Genomic DNA, 18457 nt, shown 5'->3' with positions numbered 1-18457 from the left:
CAAAGAAACTCCTATAGTTGCTATTTTTAAAGTCACTGCCAGTTGTTTCACTTGGTTTTGTTGTCCTGCCTCGTTTCCTCAGCCTACCTCGGATATTAGCTGTTTCCACAGTAGATTTCAGCTACTCCATGTAATTCAGTCACAGAGACTGATTTACACCTGACTTATTTCATCTTCTTTCTCCCCAAAGTTGAAAGAGTTCACTTAGTCTTATACAGGAGAATAATCCAGAAAGACAGAGGACTGATCAAGTTGTGAGCTGCCTTCAACCAATGGGAAGTGGTGTCAGTGGATAAACACCCCAATTTCATGCATTTTGATCAGAAAGTACTGGCAAGTATTCTACATATGTCTCACAATCTGAGTGAAATTGAGATCACCGTGTTTTCCCAACAGTGATCCTGTCGAAACAGTCTTATGCTGATATTTCTCTTCTCCCTACTTCACTTTCTTATTCCTGGTTTATAAGATCACCTCAACACAAATATTTTATTATTTTTTTATTTTTATTTTTTAAATGGATAATAATTCTATGAAAAGAGCAACTGTGACCTAGACTTTTGAGATGTTTTAGCAAAACAAATCTGAAATCTGGTTGGAGAAAAGAGTTAAGAACACTGTGAAACAAAGTCTGAATTTATGTATAAGGACAAAGAGCTAAAAACATCTGGAGTGAGATAACGACTTCAGCAACTGCTAACAGCGGAAAACTCTTTCCTCGCTTTTCACAGAACTCTAAGGACAATAAAAATCATGACTGGTGGGCTGAATATTAACTTAGTTAATATACTTGATAGTCCTCTTTTTCACTGCTTCATTGAAGTGATTTGGAGATATTTATGTCTTGTGATTTCCCCTGACTAACATAGATCATAGTGACTGAGGAATTAAATTGTGAGGCATGAGATTAATAAGGCAAAACAGCTTTATCTGAGAAACTTCACCCAAAACAGTGTTGTGGGACATCTCTACATGTGTCATCATAGGAATTCTATAGAGAAGTGAAATATGAGTGAGCATTTTTCTAGAAATTCTTTAACACTCCTTTCTTCAAGTGAAGGTTGAACATAATTCTCCTTGAATATGGGTTGACCTTAGTAACTCACTTATTATTAAGGTACACTTGGTATGACTGCGTGGCTTCTGGGAATATGTCAAAAATTGAATGTCAGCTCCCACCTTCTCCTCTCTTGTTCTTCTCTGTCTCTGTCTCTGTCTAGTAGTTTCTCTCTATATATCTCTGTGTCTTCTTATATCTAAGAAAATACTATTCTTTGAGAGAAGTTAGTTTCTATGTATAAAAATACTCAAGCAGATCTAGAAAAAGATCCTTGTAATAATAGACATAGTTCTGCTAATAACCATGTGAGTGGGTCATCTTAGTAGATTCTTTAGCCCTTTAAACTTTCAGATTATAGCATCTCTGGTCAATGCCTTGAATCTTAACTTCATGAACAACTCAGAGCTAAGCTATGAATAAATCTGAGTGATTCTGATATTCTCACCTAGAAGATAAAATGATATCTTGGATATCTTGAAATCAAGGATATCTTGAAAAAGGTATCCTTGAGCCATCATAGCCTGAGCTTAATTTTCTCTATTCTGTTATTATAACACACCTAGTTGCTTTCTGCTCATGCTGATCTGCCTCCCATTCTTTTTATCATTCAATTTCTTCAAGTCTTGTATAAAGTCTGTTCTTTGTATGTCTCTGTTTATTTTTACCTCTATCCATCTATAATTTGTTATTTGTTATGAGCTCAAGGACTATCCTTTCTGTGAACAACAGTTTTCTGATTTCTTCAGATATATTTTTGAATAGATTTTTCTTCATGTTTTCAGGAATCCTCAGGCATTCCTCTATTACTATTGTCCAGTGATGTAAATATTTATTCTTCTGCATTTCTACTTATCATTAGAGAAATAATGTGTATTCTATTATGTTCTTTCTTTTTTCCTTTTCTCTCTTCCCTCCTTCCCTTTCTCTCTCCTTCCCTCCTTCCCTCCCTCCCCCTCATCCTCCTCTCTCCCTCCCTCTCTCCCTCCCTCCCTCCCTTCCTTCCTTCCTTCCTTCCTTCCTTCCTTCCTTCCTTCCTTCCTTCCTTCCTTCCTTCCTTCCTTCCTTCCTTCCTCCCACCCTCCTTCCCTCCCTCTGTCACTTCCCACGGTTCAAGTGCCTATAGACTAAAATGAGTGGAGGTAGCTATTTTTGATTCAATGGATTAATAACAAAGATAGTGTTAATGAGATGGTGTCGTTCAATAGCAAATGGCAGTTCATTGGAAGTCTAATTCAAATAATTATTATTTCTGACTCAACATGTGAGTACTTTTGATATACTGTACTCAGTGCCTACTATTTCACTTTATATAATACTATCAAATCTTCATTCAATAAATCATGGGAAGATGCAGGTTTATTATCCTTATTAACTTTATTTAGGTACAGTCAGAATTCAAACTCATACCTCCATCCAGTCTGTAAAATTTCCCACCATACTCACTCAGCTTTACTTCAATAAAATTGAAAAAAAAAAAAAAACTTCAAAGGCTTACAAGCAAGAGTTGGGGTCATGTCCTATTCTATCCTATTGGACTATTTTCCAGACTTTGTTAGATAAACATTTCAAGGAACATGTTATACAAAGCAACACTTAATAAACATTCAAGTCCAGAACTTTTCTCCTTATATGGGATGTCAAGTTAAACAAGCAAGCGGAATGAAAGAAAGTCAGCAAAGCATTTTATGACAACCAGTTATATGGTGAGCTACTTACTCAAAGAAAGGTAATTATTAGAATCTTCAGAAAGTGTCTCTGCCCTAATGAAAACTTTTCCTTGGGGAAGCTCTTGGTGGTAGTTATTCACACAAATTATTTCTCAGGAGCCCATAGAAGATTTGACTAGACCAATTTTCAATTAAATTGCAGTGCTTTCCAAGTGGTGGAAGAGTGAAAGACATCTTTTAAAGATAGCAGTTTCCTACCTAACAAATAACTACCTGCCACGGTATAAAATTTAATAGTAGTTGTGGCATTGTACATCAAAAAGTAAATTGCAGTGTGCAAAGTTAATTTCTTAGTATAGATGCTGTCAGCTCATTCTTTCATAGAAGCAACAAGCAGAGGGAGATCATGAAAAAGTGCTACCTCAGTTGTTGATTTTATATTAGATTGTTGAGACATATTGAAATAGGGCTAGAGATATTAATAAGAATTGAGGAAGATCTCTGTGTTGAATTTCTTTTTATTTATGTACATTAACATGTTGTTTCTGGACATAATACGAGATTAAATAGTAAAATAATAACCAAAATTTTTGTGAGTTATAGATACACATATTCTATATTTGATAGATCATTGTTTTCTCATATATCAAAACTGTTTTGATATAATTATGTCAAATTACTATTATTTTCCTGAGTGCAGGGAGTATAATGTTTTGTCTATTAATGTTAGAATAAATAAAATTATGGCATATGCATTACCACATTTTTAGTTATGTATGATGAGCATTTATTTCATTAGCTTGACACTCTTTTTTCTTTCCTTTTGGTAATATTGCCTCCGTTATCCCATTATTCTCCACTTCCATTTTACATAATGTAGAATATGGGACTGAAAGATAATTTTTATCCATAGTTCCAAAACTTGGCAAAATTTTACAACTTCTTGCTTTGGTTCATGATTTACAGTAAACATACAACAACATTGACTCAATTATAATAAATCCTGAGCCTTTTTCTGAACTCATTAGAAAAGATTCACTCTTATTATTTTGAGATTGATAAGACAATAGGAAGAAACCCAGATTTCTGGTAGAAATAGTAGCACCACATTAGAGATGAAGGGTAAATAAAGAAGTTTTTGCAGAAGAGAGAGAATAATGCTCAGAAAATGAATATCAAATCAGACTGGACACCTAGTTTAGTTCTGTCAAGTACTTGGCATGTATGTTCCCAATTACTTGACCTATTTGAATTGAGTTTGTATCTTTGGCTCCACAAAGTTTTGCTAATTTCTCATATTAAATTTCAGAGAAGCTCTGTCATATTGGAATATTCAGTGTAGAGTAAACTTTGCAATACTTTACCTATAAGTTTGTAATTTAATGGATTGCTAAAAACAAATGACTAAGAAATAAAATAGATAATCTTTAAATAGTCCTTAAAATAGGAGCCCCAAATTTATCATTTAACCATGGTACTGATATTACGTTGACTTCAAAAATATGTCAAAGGACTCTATCACATGTGGTCTAGTATTATTTTTTAATGTCAAAAAGCCAAGCTTTATATGCTACTGGGTAGAGGATAGAAGGATGCTATTATCCAGGATTTAACTCAACTCCACCTTATACTGAATTTTGTGAAAGTAGTCATTTTTAGTGCTGAGTATAAGGGAGATGATTTATTTGTTACTGGTATAGTGAAGAATGGACTGGAGCAATCCAACAGCAGGTAGGGTGTTGGCCTTACATGCGGCCGACCTGGGTTCGATTCTTCTATCCCTCTCGGATAGCCCAGCAGGCTACCAAAAGTATCCTGTCCACATGGTAGAGCCTGGCAAGCTCCCTGTGGCATATTCAATATGCCAAAAATAGTAACAGCAAGTCTCACAATGGAGACGTTACTGGTGCCTGCTCGAGCAAATCGATGAACAATGGGATAACAGTGTGATGGTGCTATAATGAAGAACAGAAAACTGAAAAAGTCATTTCTTCTGGGGTTAAAACTTCAGTGGTGATTACATTTTTATTATTTTTATTAAAGACTATGAACAAAGAACCAAAAATTGAAGACCTTGGTTTAAAGTTTCTAAGATTTTCCTGAAATTTAACTGATATTCTAGGGAACATTCCAGCTACTGGCATCATATTTCACAATTAGAAAAGATAACTGACTAGGGAGATACAATAAAGCACCAAGAAAAGGAAAGATCAGTTTGTTTTAAATGTGACAAAGGACTTTGTATCAGTGAAATAAGTCAATTTCACCTGGGGTAAGAGCCCTAGTAAAAATTTGAGAGATTGGGTCCAGAGTGATAGCATAGCAAATAAGGTGCTTGTCTTGCATGCATCTGGCCTGTAAAAAACTAAAGCTCGCCAGGGGCGAGTGCACTCCCGGGCTCTCCGGCGGCTCTGTCTCACTGCCCGCGTTCGGTGCCCTGGAACTGCAGTGTGTGGGCTGGATCGGGACGGCCGTTGGCCAAGGACAGGCGAAGAAAGAACGAGGACCAAGCTGGTTGCTGATTAGTTACCGTTTATTCAATCTTCCATCTTTTTCATCTCCCGCACTCCCAGCTCCATCCTCTCTCTGGATCTACTGCCACTGCCTTCTCTAGTCTCTCCTCCCCCTTCTCTCTCCCACCTTGCCCTCTAGGCTACACCCAGCCAGGTAGCAAAATCAACATAAGAAAGCCCTTCCTGAGGGCAGGGAATTCCAAAGCCCTTCCTGACTCTTAAGGTTTTTTTCTTTTCCTTAGTCCAAGAACTTATTCACATATGAATGCTAGTTATTTTTGTATGGACATAGCAAGGGATACATTGAGGCTTGCAAGGCAGCTCTCCTGGCAACATCTTGCCACAGGCTCAGACCACAGCACTCAGGCCAGATCAATCATTCCTCACCCTAGCAGGGTCGAAATCTAGTTATCACTGTTTGGATCATGACAGCATTTGTCCATGATCAAGCTCTTAACTTATAGTTAAGCATTAGGCACTTTGGCCAGGCCCATCTCGATGCCAGGGTAGCACACAACTCACCGCTTGCCCTGGGTCCTTCTCGTCCCACGTCGGGACCCTGCTTTGGGGATGCTAGGAAGTAAGGGCAGCTGAGGCTTAGGTCAAGAGAACAGATGCCCTGGAGGAAAATATCATGTAGAGTCAAATGACTCCCAGGTTACAAAAGCATAACATTTGTTAAGTCTTCCTGTGTCCATACAAAAAGGACTTGCTCTGAATAAACTATGCAAAAGACTCAAAGAGAAGAGGAAAAACATTATTTACAAGTCAACAGAACACTAAGAAAGAAGTTACAAATAAACAAAGAGGAATAGGAGCACTGTAACGAGAGTAACCCAATAAACCTAAACTACCTGAGGCTATGTTATCCTACACTGGCCCCTATTTTATCCCTCCACCCTATATGATCCCTGGTTCCTGTTAGAACTGATCCCTGAGCACAGAACCAGGAATAAGTCCTGAGCACAGCTGGGTGTGGCTCAGAAATAAGCAGAAACAACACCGAAACAAAATGAAAACCGAGAAATCTTTATTAGTATTAGACCTAGACCAAGAATACAATTTTAGAAGTTAGTGTTACAAAAATAATTCACTTCAATAAATTGCACTAAAAACAGGAATAGAATCGTATTATTCTTCTGGTTACAATTTGCTTATAGAAATTGGAAAAAACCTGGGGCTGTACTCTTGGAGATTGGGTAGGGTGTGTTTTATGATGTGTCACGCACACCACATTTGATGGGGTTCAAATAGTAGGCAACCAGTTATAGAGAAAAAAATATATATATACATATATATATATTTACAGATATATATATATATATATATATAAGACAGTTCACAAGGCTCAACCTTTGACATGTTAGTGATATCTTATAGAAGCTCTTAATGGCCCCTGCCAAAATAGAACAATCTTCACACTCTTTCCTCTACAGATACTTCTTAGAAGCATTTTCAGTGGTTTTTCATAAAAACAATACAAAATATATTACTTTGGTTCTGCTTTGGAGATTGGAGTTTGGGATGGAAACGTCCCAATTATGGTGGTGGGTAGGGGTACCGGTGGTGGGATTGGTGTTTGACTATTATGTGTAATCAAATATTGTGAACTACCTTATAAAATACAAAAAGTAAAAACAAACAAACCAACAAAAATCCCTGGGGCTGAAGCAATACACTGTAGGTAGGGCATTTGCCTTGCACGTGGTGATGCAGGTTCAGTCCCTGGCATTCATCTGGTTTCCCAAACCCAACAGGAGTAATTCCTGAGTGCAGAGCCTGGAGTAACCCCTGAGCATTGCTGGGAGTGACCCAAAAAACAAAATGAAAGTTTTAAAAAGGGGAAAAAGCCTAAACATTTGAGTTTTTTAAATCTTAAAGCAGAAATAAAAATCCAAAAATTACCATATAGCTGCTTCATTATTACATGAAATTACGTGGTGATCAGCATTATAGTTAACCATAACTTTATTTAGCAAGTTCCTATCAGCTAAGCACTGTGCCTAAGTGCCAGCTTATGAACTCACCTCATTCTCAAGACAACTCCATGAAGAAAGGGTTTTCCTCACTTATATTTCAGACTGGGGAAATGGTGCAGGACTCAGGAAGTCGCATAAAAGATTTTCTTCTTTATGTAACAGCCATTAACTGCCCAAACAGAGTTTTTCCTATGGCAATCCCTTTCAAAACTTTGTGAGAATTTTAAAGAACTCCCAGAGCTGACAGCAATGATTTAAAGAGGCGTAGTTAAAATGTAGTAATAGACATATTCAATCTGGAGAAAATGACCGAAGATGATCCAAATGGGAATGAAAAGCAGCAGAGAGGTGAGTTGTCCATTACTCCATTTTCATAATTGTGACTCAAAATATAGGTGCCTTACTCTAAATCCAATCCTAAATCCACTTTTTCTTACATTATCTGTGCTAGCTTTTCTGCCTAACTCTCTAAAATGATAACTCCTTTTGCTCTCTTTCTCTTGATGATGGAACATTGTCTGCCTGAAGCTCAAAGATGAATGACTTTGTAAATAGCAGTGCCTTGACTAAAAAAACAGTTAATATACTAGAAAAAAATAAAATGAGAATTCTCTCATCCCCTGCTTCTTTTAGATTGAGGCAGAAAGGGAAATGAATTTACATATTTATTTACCATTATCCAAGTTTCTTGAACTTAATGCCTACAAAAGATATTATCTTGAATCACCAATCTACTGGAATTTTTTCTGTATTCATCAAAAACTTAGGTATTGGAATTAATTTTAAGCTTGAAGAGCTGAGATTCATCTGATGTCTTTTCAATTGCACAGATAAGCAAGATGAACCCAATATATGGTTTCCAAACTTTGCAAGACTCTATAACTTTTAAAGTATTAAAGAGATTCAAGGGAGAGATAGTATTACCAGATAGTAATTATGTTTGAAGAAACAATACTTAAGTTCATGCTGGGAGGCATACAAATAGACAAGTCAATAGAACAGAACATGAAGTACTAAATAAAAGAAAAGTCTAACTTAAATGATTGCTAGGAGGCACACAGAGAGACAGGTCAATATACTAGATCATGAAGTAAAAACAAATAAACAAAAAATTTAAGTAGTTTAGTAGATTATAAGGGTGGTCAAATCCATAGGGAAAGATGAATTAGTTATTAGATCATTTTAAGGATAATGGATAATTTGTATTTAAGACAATAAAACTGGAATCATTCTGTAAGCCTCATGCCAGGATAAATTCCAAATATATTAAATATTTATTCATTTATGTTTAAATATTTAAATATAAACATGTAAACGTTTTTAAGATGGTAGAATACTATTATCCAAGAATAGGAAGCCCTTTGAGGATTGATAACTTCACTTTTATATATTTATTATTTTCAGTGATGACCATACACAAATGGCAAGTTACATAATAGGAATATATTTGCAATTTAACTCACAAATAAAGGGCTGTCTCTTCTAATAAGAAATGGTCATTAATTAAATTTATAATATACCATGTAATTTCTTTTATTACACTGATGTGAGTTTTTAAGCATTTCTTTCCTAAAGTTATAGATTTGCCATACTAAAGTGGGAGGCTACAAAATTAATATGCAAAGTCCATGACTTTCCTATATGCAAATAACGATAGAGATATTTTTTAAAAAATCCCATTCACAACTGTGACTCAGAAAATCAAGAACCTTGGAATCATACCCGAAAAGGTAAAAAATCTATAAAACAAAAATTACAAAACACTACTTCAGGAAATGAAAGTGGACATGAGAAAATGGAAAGACATCATCTGCTCGTGGATTGGGACGATTAATATCAGAATGGCAATACTTTCCCAAGCATTGTACAGATTTAATGCACTCTCTATAATACTCATGTCATTTTTAAAAGAAATAGATCAAACATTTCTGAAATTTTATGGAACAGTAAACACCCCCAAATAGCTAAGACAGTCTTTAGGAAAAAGAAGATGGGAGGCTTCAATTTCAAACTGTACTACAAAGTGTTGGCAATCAAAACAGCATGATATAGAAAAAAGATAGACTCTCAGATCAATGGAAAGACTTGAATATCCTGAGATAGACCTTCAGGGATATGATCAGTTAATCTTTGACAAAGGAGCAAAAACTATAGAGAAAGACCCTTTCACAAGTGGTGGTGGGAAAACTGGTCAGCTTCATGCAAAAATGTAAACTCAGACTTTTTTTTAAACACCATGCCTCAAACTCAAATCATAATGGATTAAGTACCTTGATATCAGAACTAAAATCATGAGTACACAGAGGAAAGATTAGCAAAACTGTCCATGACTTGAAAGCTAAAGTCATCTTTAAGGGTGAAACCCAAGGAACCGGAAGCAAAGATAAACAAATGGGGCTATATTAAACTAAGAAGCTTCTGAAGTTCAAAGAAAATGATGACCAGAATACAAAGATAGCGCACAGAATGGGAAAAATTAGTTATTCAACACTCATCTGTTAATATACAAGATCTATAAGGTAGAAATTTACAAGAAAAAATATCATCATCATCATCATCATCCCATTAATCCTTGATTTGCTCAAGAGGGCCCAGTATCGTCTCCATTTGTCTAGCCCTGAGATTTTAGAAGCCTCTCTTTCCTCGTCCTTCCCAGCAGTGCCACATGGAGGCTCGTTCAGGATCAGGGAAATGAGATCCATCATTGTTACTGGTTTTGGCATAAGAACATGCCACGGGGAGCTTGCCAGGCTCTCTCATGTGGGCAGGAAACTCTCAGTAGCTTGCTAGTTTCTCCAAAGGGGAGAATTAGGCTATAAGATGTAGAGCGGCTGCAAAGCTGACACATGCTTCTGGGAGTTTGATTTTATAATGTCTAGATGTTGGCCGTTGGTGGGATTATACGGCGCTAGGGGGCAGTTTCTGGGTGTGACCACCTAGCTACCAGAAAATGGGAGATCTGGGCAGAATAAGCCCAATCCTGATCTGAGCAGGCTTGGAGATCTCAACCTCAGGTCCCACACACCTGGGTTCCTCTGCTGGTTCCTTCATGCATGAGGCTTGTCCAAACGTGTGGAGAGGGGCCTTGAGCATGGCTGTGGCTGAGTTCTGGAGGTCCTCAGCCACAAGCGCTCTACTAGGGGCGGGGATGGAAACTCAACCCACCTTCTCCGAGGGGCCCCGGTGAAGACAGCCAGGCTCAGGGGCAAGAGACTCTTTCTTCTTTCTTTTATTTCCAAAAAAAAAAAAAAAAAACTCATCCAAAAAAATGGGGAGAAGAAATGAACAGAAACTTCCTCAAATAAGAAATACAAATAGTAAAAAACACATGAAAGATTCCTCTACATCACTAACTATTAGGGAGATGCAAATCAAAAAGGCAATGAGATATCATCTCACAACCACAGAGACTGGCACACATCAAAAAGAACAAGTTCTTGGTGTGGATGTGGGGAGAAAGAGACTTTCATTCACTGCTGGAGGGAATGCCAACTGGTCCAGGCCTCTGGAAAACTATATGGACATTCCTCCAAAAACTAAAAATTGGGTCTTTGTATGATCCACCAATACCACTCCTGAGAATATACCCTAGTGGTCTAAAACCACAATGCAGAAAAGTCATCTACATTCCTATGTTCATTGCAACACTATTCACAATAGCCACAATCTGGAAATCCCAAGTGCACAAGAACATTTGAATGAGTAAAGAAACAGTGATACATCTGCACTATGGAATACTATGCAGCTTTAATGACAAATGGAGTCATGAAATTTGCTTATACTTATATAGACATGGAGAGTATCATGCTGAGTGAATGAGTTAGATGAAGAGGCACAAACATAGAATGATTGCACGCATTTTCAGGATATAAAAACATGTAATGTGTGAATAACAGCCAAAGACAGTAGAAACAAGGGCCAGGAAGACAAATCTATGGTATAAACCCTGCCACAAAGTGGGAGGGAAAGTAGTTAAGATAGAGAAGGGAATACTATGACGTGGTAGTTAGAAACAATCACTCTGTACAACCCTGAAGGCTGAAAGGAGGTAAAGGTATATGCATGATACCATTTCAATAACAGAATTGCAAATGACAGTTCTTAATAAATAACTGTGTGTGTAAGAGAGAGAGAGAAAAAGAGATAGAAAGAGAAAGAGAGAGAGGGAGAGAGGGAGAAGAGCAAAGAGAGAAGTGTGTCATAGAGACAGGCTGGGGGCAGGACAAGGGGAAGGGAGGGAGGGAAACTAGGGATGTTGGTGGCAGAAAATGTGCAATGGTGAAGAGATGGACTTTGTAACATTGTATGACTAAAATTCAACCATAAACAAATTTGCAATTGCGTATTCCTACTAAAATCAGAGCATAAATTTAAAAAAAGCAAATGAGAAGCTGTTGAAATAAAATATCAAAAACCTGAAAAAAAATAGAAAGAAACAACCAGTGTTGGCAGGAGTGTAGTGAAAACAGAACCCTCATTCACTGTTGAGTTCATTCATGTTGTCTGGTCTAGCTTCATTGGTAAACAAGATAACTAGTTATTTTCTAAAACACTGCAATGAAGTTAGGCACTTTCACAGCTAGGCATCAATACCCCAAAGGCAAAAACATTAATCAAGAAGATAGATGCACACCTACATTTGTTGCAGAACTTAGGACAATAACTGGGGTAAGGAAGCAACCCATATGTCCAACAGTAACAGAATGAATAAAGGTGTTATGGTATATATACACAATGGAATATTATGCAGCTGCAAGAAAAAACCCAAGTCCATGCAGTTTTCAGAAACTTGGATGGAATGGGAGGGTATCAAATTGAGCAAAATAATTCAGAGACAGAGGATAAATACTAGATTTGCCTTACTCATCTGTGCTATATAGATAAGCCAATAAAGATATGGATGGTATCAACTGATAAAACTTGGGCAGTTGACTACAGATCTGAGAGTTCCAGGTAGGGAAGAGGGAGCTTATGGGAAAACAGTGAGAACAGAAACAGCATAAGAGCATAGATGGAGAGTCTAAAACACATCGGTGATATTAAAGTGCAGTAACTTTACACACCGAAATTATAACTGCCAATCAACAAATAGTGGGGTACCAGGGAAAGGGAGATAGGAAGATCAGACTAAAGGGGACATTGGAACAGGGGTGGGGAAGTCAGGGGTACTTTTGTGGCAATGGCATGCAGTAACTTTGTACATAGTAATTAAAACGCTATTTGAAACGATTGCCTAAATTATAATAGAACTATAAATAAGTTTATTTTTAAATACTAAAAATTGTATGCAAACAAGAACAATTTTTTTAACAATACTAAGTTTTATCTATTTAGGTAGTTTGAGAAATGACTATAAAGTAAAATACTGGTTAGATGGGAAAAAACGAGAGACTATCCCAGTCTTACTCCTGGGGAATAATAAGAATAATCCCACATACCCGATTACTGAGAAAAAGTTTTCTGTGCCAGAAAGACAACATGAAGCTTACCCTAGTTCAATACCTGGCATGTATCACACCTGGCCCCATGAACACTAAAAAAATCAAGGAAAACAGGAGAAAAAACCCTCAAGTTTTCTGACCTGCACCCATCTAGATGACTAAAATTGTCTGAAGTACTGTTTGCATTATCCCTTGGACTTCTCTTTGTTTGCCCTATGCATTTTATTTGCAAAAAAAGTAAACTTATTACCTAGAAAGACCCCAATCCAGATACTAACTCCCATTTAGGAAAGAGCCAATACAGTTGAACTTTTCCTTAGTGATTCTATCCAAATTATTTTTTAGATCTGAAGCTTCCAACAACAACCATGGCCTTGAGGGACTGGAGAGAGATAACATAGTGCAAGGCACTTGCCCAGCACATGGCTGACCCAGGTTGGATCCCTAGTACCACCCAGTGTGATTCAGCACCTTCCACCCTACCACCTCCAACCTGCCAGGAGTGATCCCTGAGCGCATTCAGGAGGAAGTCAAGTGTGGCAGTGTTTTTTTTTTTTTTTTAGAAAAAACATGACAATGACTTTTTTTTTTTTGCTGCCCAGATAGTCTGGTCTTCAACTTGGTCTACTGTTTTGTATTTATGTGTTTTTTAAATGCATGCCATTTCTCTGAAATTAAAGGCCCCTCTGAAAAATTTTAATTATATTTCATTCCTATTTTATTATAAAGGTACAATTGAGAGACTCAAAATTTCTAATTTAGGAAATAGTGAGGAAAGTTATAGGACTTTTGGAAAAAAGTCTGCCATTTTATCTATCACTGGAGACAGAGGAGTTGACCCTGCTGCGATTTCAGACGTACCATGAGGGGGCTTATGGAGTTCTTCACTGCTATGACGTCAACTCCATCATGCCCTTTCACTCACGGTTCTTTACTGCTGGGAAAGGAAAGTCTGGAAACTATATTCCACTGACTCCTGTGTCAGAGTGGTTCTTCTCCTCAGGTTCTCTCAGTGGAAAGTACTGCAGACCAGACTGAGAGGCAGGAAGAAAAGACATTTAAAATTTTTTTTTTCCTGTTTTAGGTTTTCTGAGGGCTCCTCTTGCAGTGACAGCTGTATAATGTAAATGCAGGCTCCTGGGATCCTCTTAGACAAGAGAGTCACGCAGCAGTGGCAGAGGGACAGCTCTCTCATGCCATCATTGTGGAGCTCCAGGCTCTGGTTTCAGCACAACAGCGGCGGCTTCTGCGTTACTGCAGCATCAGCGGAAAGGTGCATTCCGGGCTGCCCACAGCAGTGGCAGCAGCCCTGGGTCCAGTGTCAGCTACAAACACTCTTCATCACCCTTCAGTGATGAAGTCATTGTGGGCACTGCATATCACCAGTTCCCTCGCCCTTCATTCTGGATGGGCAGCAGTCTCTTGCAACTGCTGACATCTCCCTCGTTTTCATTGTTTAGGCTTCCGATCACTTTGGTAGCCTGGGTTCTATTGCATTTTTACGAACTGAAAATAACCTGCCTTCTTTTTTCTTTCTGAACTAATAATACAAAGCAGAGAGTTTTTTCTTTATCTTTTTTTTTTTAAGGCGATCTGTGATTTATAGACTTTTAAAGGCTTCCAAAGGGATGTTTCATTGTGGGAGCTGATCAGAAAGAACACTGTTCCATAGAAAAGGAACCATGCAAGATCAAGAAGTACTATAAGGAAATGAAGAATTATATTACAATCCTCTCCCACCATGGAGACGCCAGAAGAAAAACCTGGTTAGAGAACACAATCATTATTCTGACAACTGATAAATAAAAGTAGAGGAGGGGCAACTATTCATTTTTCCTTTTCTGAATGAAGGAGTACCCAAATAGCTGTCAAAGAAGAAGTTCTCCTCTAATAAAAGAATCACAAATAATAAAGGAAAAACAAAAGATAGAATTAAAAAAAAACACTGTTTTGTAATACTTAATGAAATAATGAGTCTATGTAGCAATGAATAGTGTCTGTTGAAACCATTAGGTGAATGGTTAATGGAAAATTATAATGAATGAATGTGAGTTGACACCACCTGAGCCCTATAATTAATCTTAATATGAAAAGTAGATCAAACAGGTATCACGTGTCACCTCATATAAAGTAATAGGAATGACTTAGCACAATAAAGAAAATGCTTCGGAAAGAAAGATCTAATTAATTCCACTGGTTTTAAGTACTTCCTCTGAAACAAAGACAGAAGAATAGTCTCACTTATACTTCAAAATATAATAAGCTAATTAAAGAATGTGGGGATTTCTCATCAACCCCCAAATAAGTGATATTTAACAAAGGGAAAAATGACACTCACTGATATTTATTAACTGAAAAAGAATCAGTTTCATTGTGTGGTTCCAATCAACTGCATAAAAAGCTTTTGATGGGTACATGAAGGCTCCTTACATTATTTTTTCATACAAATTTCTTAATAAAGATTTTAAATCATTTTTTCTACAAATAATTTAAAACAAAAGGATTCAAGTTTTTTTTATTTGTTTTTAGTTTTAAATTAACAATTTGTATCTATGTGATCATGGAAAACACTGGGGCTTTTATTCTAATCAGTTTGTATTTCAAGTTGAAAAGTCCTGAAGAGTTCCAAATATATAGTATTATTCATATATAGTAAGTAATTTTTAAGGAGAATACTGGGAAGTCATTGACTGTTTAAAACAAGCAAGGCCTCCCCAAAGACAAGAAGTGGAACAAAACACAGAGTAATGGAAGAAAAGCTGATGCAGTTTTGGAGTTTAAATTGTTTACACCAGAGAGACAAAGGCACATTTGTTTATCAGCCTGTCACTTTTATAAGACAATGAGCTACTTGAAGAAAAATGCCATATGTCTTTGCCTTGATATGCCTAGAAGCATGCCTGGAACATATTAGGCAATAAACGAGCAAATAATGAGCCAGAAAGAAAGCTTGAGGAAAAGAATGGCAAATAAGACCAGAAATATGCTTGATCAGAAGAACGATGTAACGATGCTTGCACGGGCACTAAGTGGACATGTATTACCATTCTATTATAGAAGACCAGTGGGGCAAGATTTCTGCGAGCTTGCTCCCATGCAATTCTTTTGTTCTTCTCACAGAAAAAGATGGATAGACAGACTTTGACCATAATTGACTGCTCTGAAGCAAAGTACAGACAAGTCATGCATGCTTCCAAATAGAAATACTGCATAACTGCAGCAAGGATGGAGAATGAAAAACACTCACAGATGACTATGAAAGAATCTTTGATTATAAATCCTGCTGGCTAATTATTAGGGTGCATATACATATACAGATGTGGGGAAATCTGATGGTAATTCATAATTTATAAGTAAGATAAAAAATTATTATCAACTAGCACAGTTTCTGCCATAGTGAAAGTATAAAAGATATTTTAAAAATCGGTCTTTTCCTGAAATTTTCCCACAATTTTTCCTTTAGGGTCTTATTAGGAGAATAACGGCACACTCCGATGCTCCTATGCCTTTTCCATATATTATACCATTTCTAAGGTCCAGGACTCTCAGAGCTATCATATGGAAATCTGGAAGGCTAGAATAATAACATTAAATATCTAGCTTTTGACTGCATGATAGGTGATACAGAGGGGAGTGAAACAATTTCTCTTAGAGAAAAATTACGTGCTAGCCAGAGGAGAATTAGCTTAGTAATAGTAGGTCCTTTAAGGTGATCTCAAAATGAAGTGTTAAACTACTTCAATGCTATATGCCTGGCTAACTTCGGCCTTCACACATCACTGAAGTAGTCAGTTGCTGGCTGTTATCCTGGAAATGTCACCACTTCCTATAAGGAAACATTCCTATTTATATGGGAGATATCTCATGGGATTTTAATATGGTGTCAATGAAAACCGCACATTCACATTTATGATATCTATATACATATTTTAATTAATGAAAACTTCATTCAAATTTATAATATTTATATAAATATAGCAGAAAATCCTTGAACTGTAAGATAAATTCCAGTGTCAATTTAGATTGCCCAGTTGTACAATCTTGTGAAAATCACTTTATTCTTTGGGCCTTAGTTTCCTAACCTAAGTCAGGCTGAGTAAGGAGGCTTGAGCCCAGGTTGGCTCCTTTAATCTTTGTCAAGTAAATTTAGACCTTCCTGGTGTGTGTGGAGAAGTAATATGAGCATTTAAAAAGGTACATACATATGCAAGAAATCAATGTCAATGAGTGAAAACAGAGTTTTGGGAGCTACTAATGTGTGTGATAATTTAGTGAGAGAGAGAGAGAGAGAGAGAGAGAGAGAGAGAGAGAGAGAGAGAGAGAGAGAGAGAGAGAGAGAGAATGAGGGATTTTGTTATTTATTTTCATTGAAGTTAATAAAATGATCCAGCTTAAAAGCTGTCAAAAACAAGTGGATTTAAATTATAAGCATTAAGTATATCTAATGTGGAGAGTGGCCTTGAGCATGGTTGTGGCTGGATTCCGGAGGTCTTCAACTGCTGGGGCTCTGCTCTGGGCAGGGAGGGAAACTCAACCTGCCTCCCTCTGAGAGGCCCCTATGAAGACAGCCAGAAGCGAGGGCAGGAGACTCTGCCTGCTTCACCGGGGACACTCAAAGGGGGGTGTGGGTTGAGTTTCCCTCTCCGCCCTGAACAGAGCCCCAGCAGTCAAAGATCTCCAGAACCCAGCCACAGCCATGCTCAAGGCCCCGCTCCACATGCTTGGACGATCTTCACACATGAAGGAACCAATAGAGGAACCCAGGTGTGCTGGACCTGGGGCTGAGATCTCTAAGCCTGCTCAGATCGGGACTGGGCCTCCTCCGCCCACACAGATCCCTCATTTTCCAGTAGCTAGGCAGCCACACCCACAAACTGCCCCTGGCACTGTGTAATCCCATCAAAGGCCAAGATCCAGAGACTATAAAACAAAGCTGCCAGAAGCACACAGCTGCATTCACAGCCGAGAGACCTCTTATTGTCTAGTTCTCCCTCTTGGAGAACACTGCAAGCTATTGAGAGTATCCTGCCTGCTTGGCAGAGCCTGGCAAGCTCCCCATGGCGTATTTAATATGGCAAAAAGAGTAACAATGATGGGTCTCATTCCCCTGACCCTGAAAGAGCCTCCAATGCAGCACCATTGGGAAGGGCGAGTAAAGAGAGGCTGCTATAATCTCAGGGCTAGTACAAGTGGAGACTTACTGGTGCCTGCTTGAGCAAATCAATGAACAAGAGGATGACAGTGATACAGTGATACCGTGAAGTATATCTAAAATATTTTAGTCTTCTAAAGATGATAGAGAGAACCCCAATACAGTATGCAGGGCACTTGATTTGCAAGCCACTGACCCAGGTTCAATCCCTGAGACACCCTATTTCTCCCAAGCCCTCCAGAAGTGATCCTTGAGCACAAAGCCAGGAGCAAGTCCTGAGAACTGCAGGATGTGTCTCCAAAAACAAAACAAAACAAAAACATGCTAATAAATGATTTTTCTTTTTTTTGCTTTTTGGGTCACACCCGGCAATGCACAGGGGTTATTCCTGGCTCTACACTCAGGAATTACTCCTGGCAGTGAACAGGGGACCATATGGAATGCTTGGAATTGAACCTGGGTCGGCTGTGTGCAAGAAGGCAAACACCCTACCCACTATTCTATCGCTCCAGCCCCACAAATGACTTTGTTAGCATGAAATTACCTAGTATAGTATAAATGACCATAGTGCTAACACTATATTTGTAGTAAATAGACACTCTTTAGAGTAGAAGTACAACAACAAACTAAACATAGTCAGGTGTG

Source organism: Sorex araneus, chromosome 2, assembly GCF_027595985.1.
Source record: "Sorex araneus isolate mSorAra2 chromosome 2, mSorAra2.pri, whole genome shotgun sequence".
Lineage (NCBI taxonomy): Eukaryota > Metazoa > Chordata > Mammalia > Eulipotyphla > Soricidae > Sorex > Sorex araneus.
The sequence above is the reverse complement of the archived record's forward strand: the minus strand, read 5'-3'. Positions refer to the sequence as shown.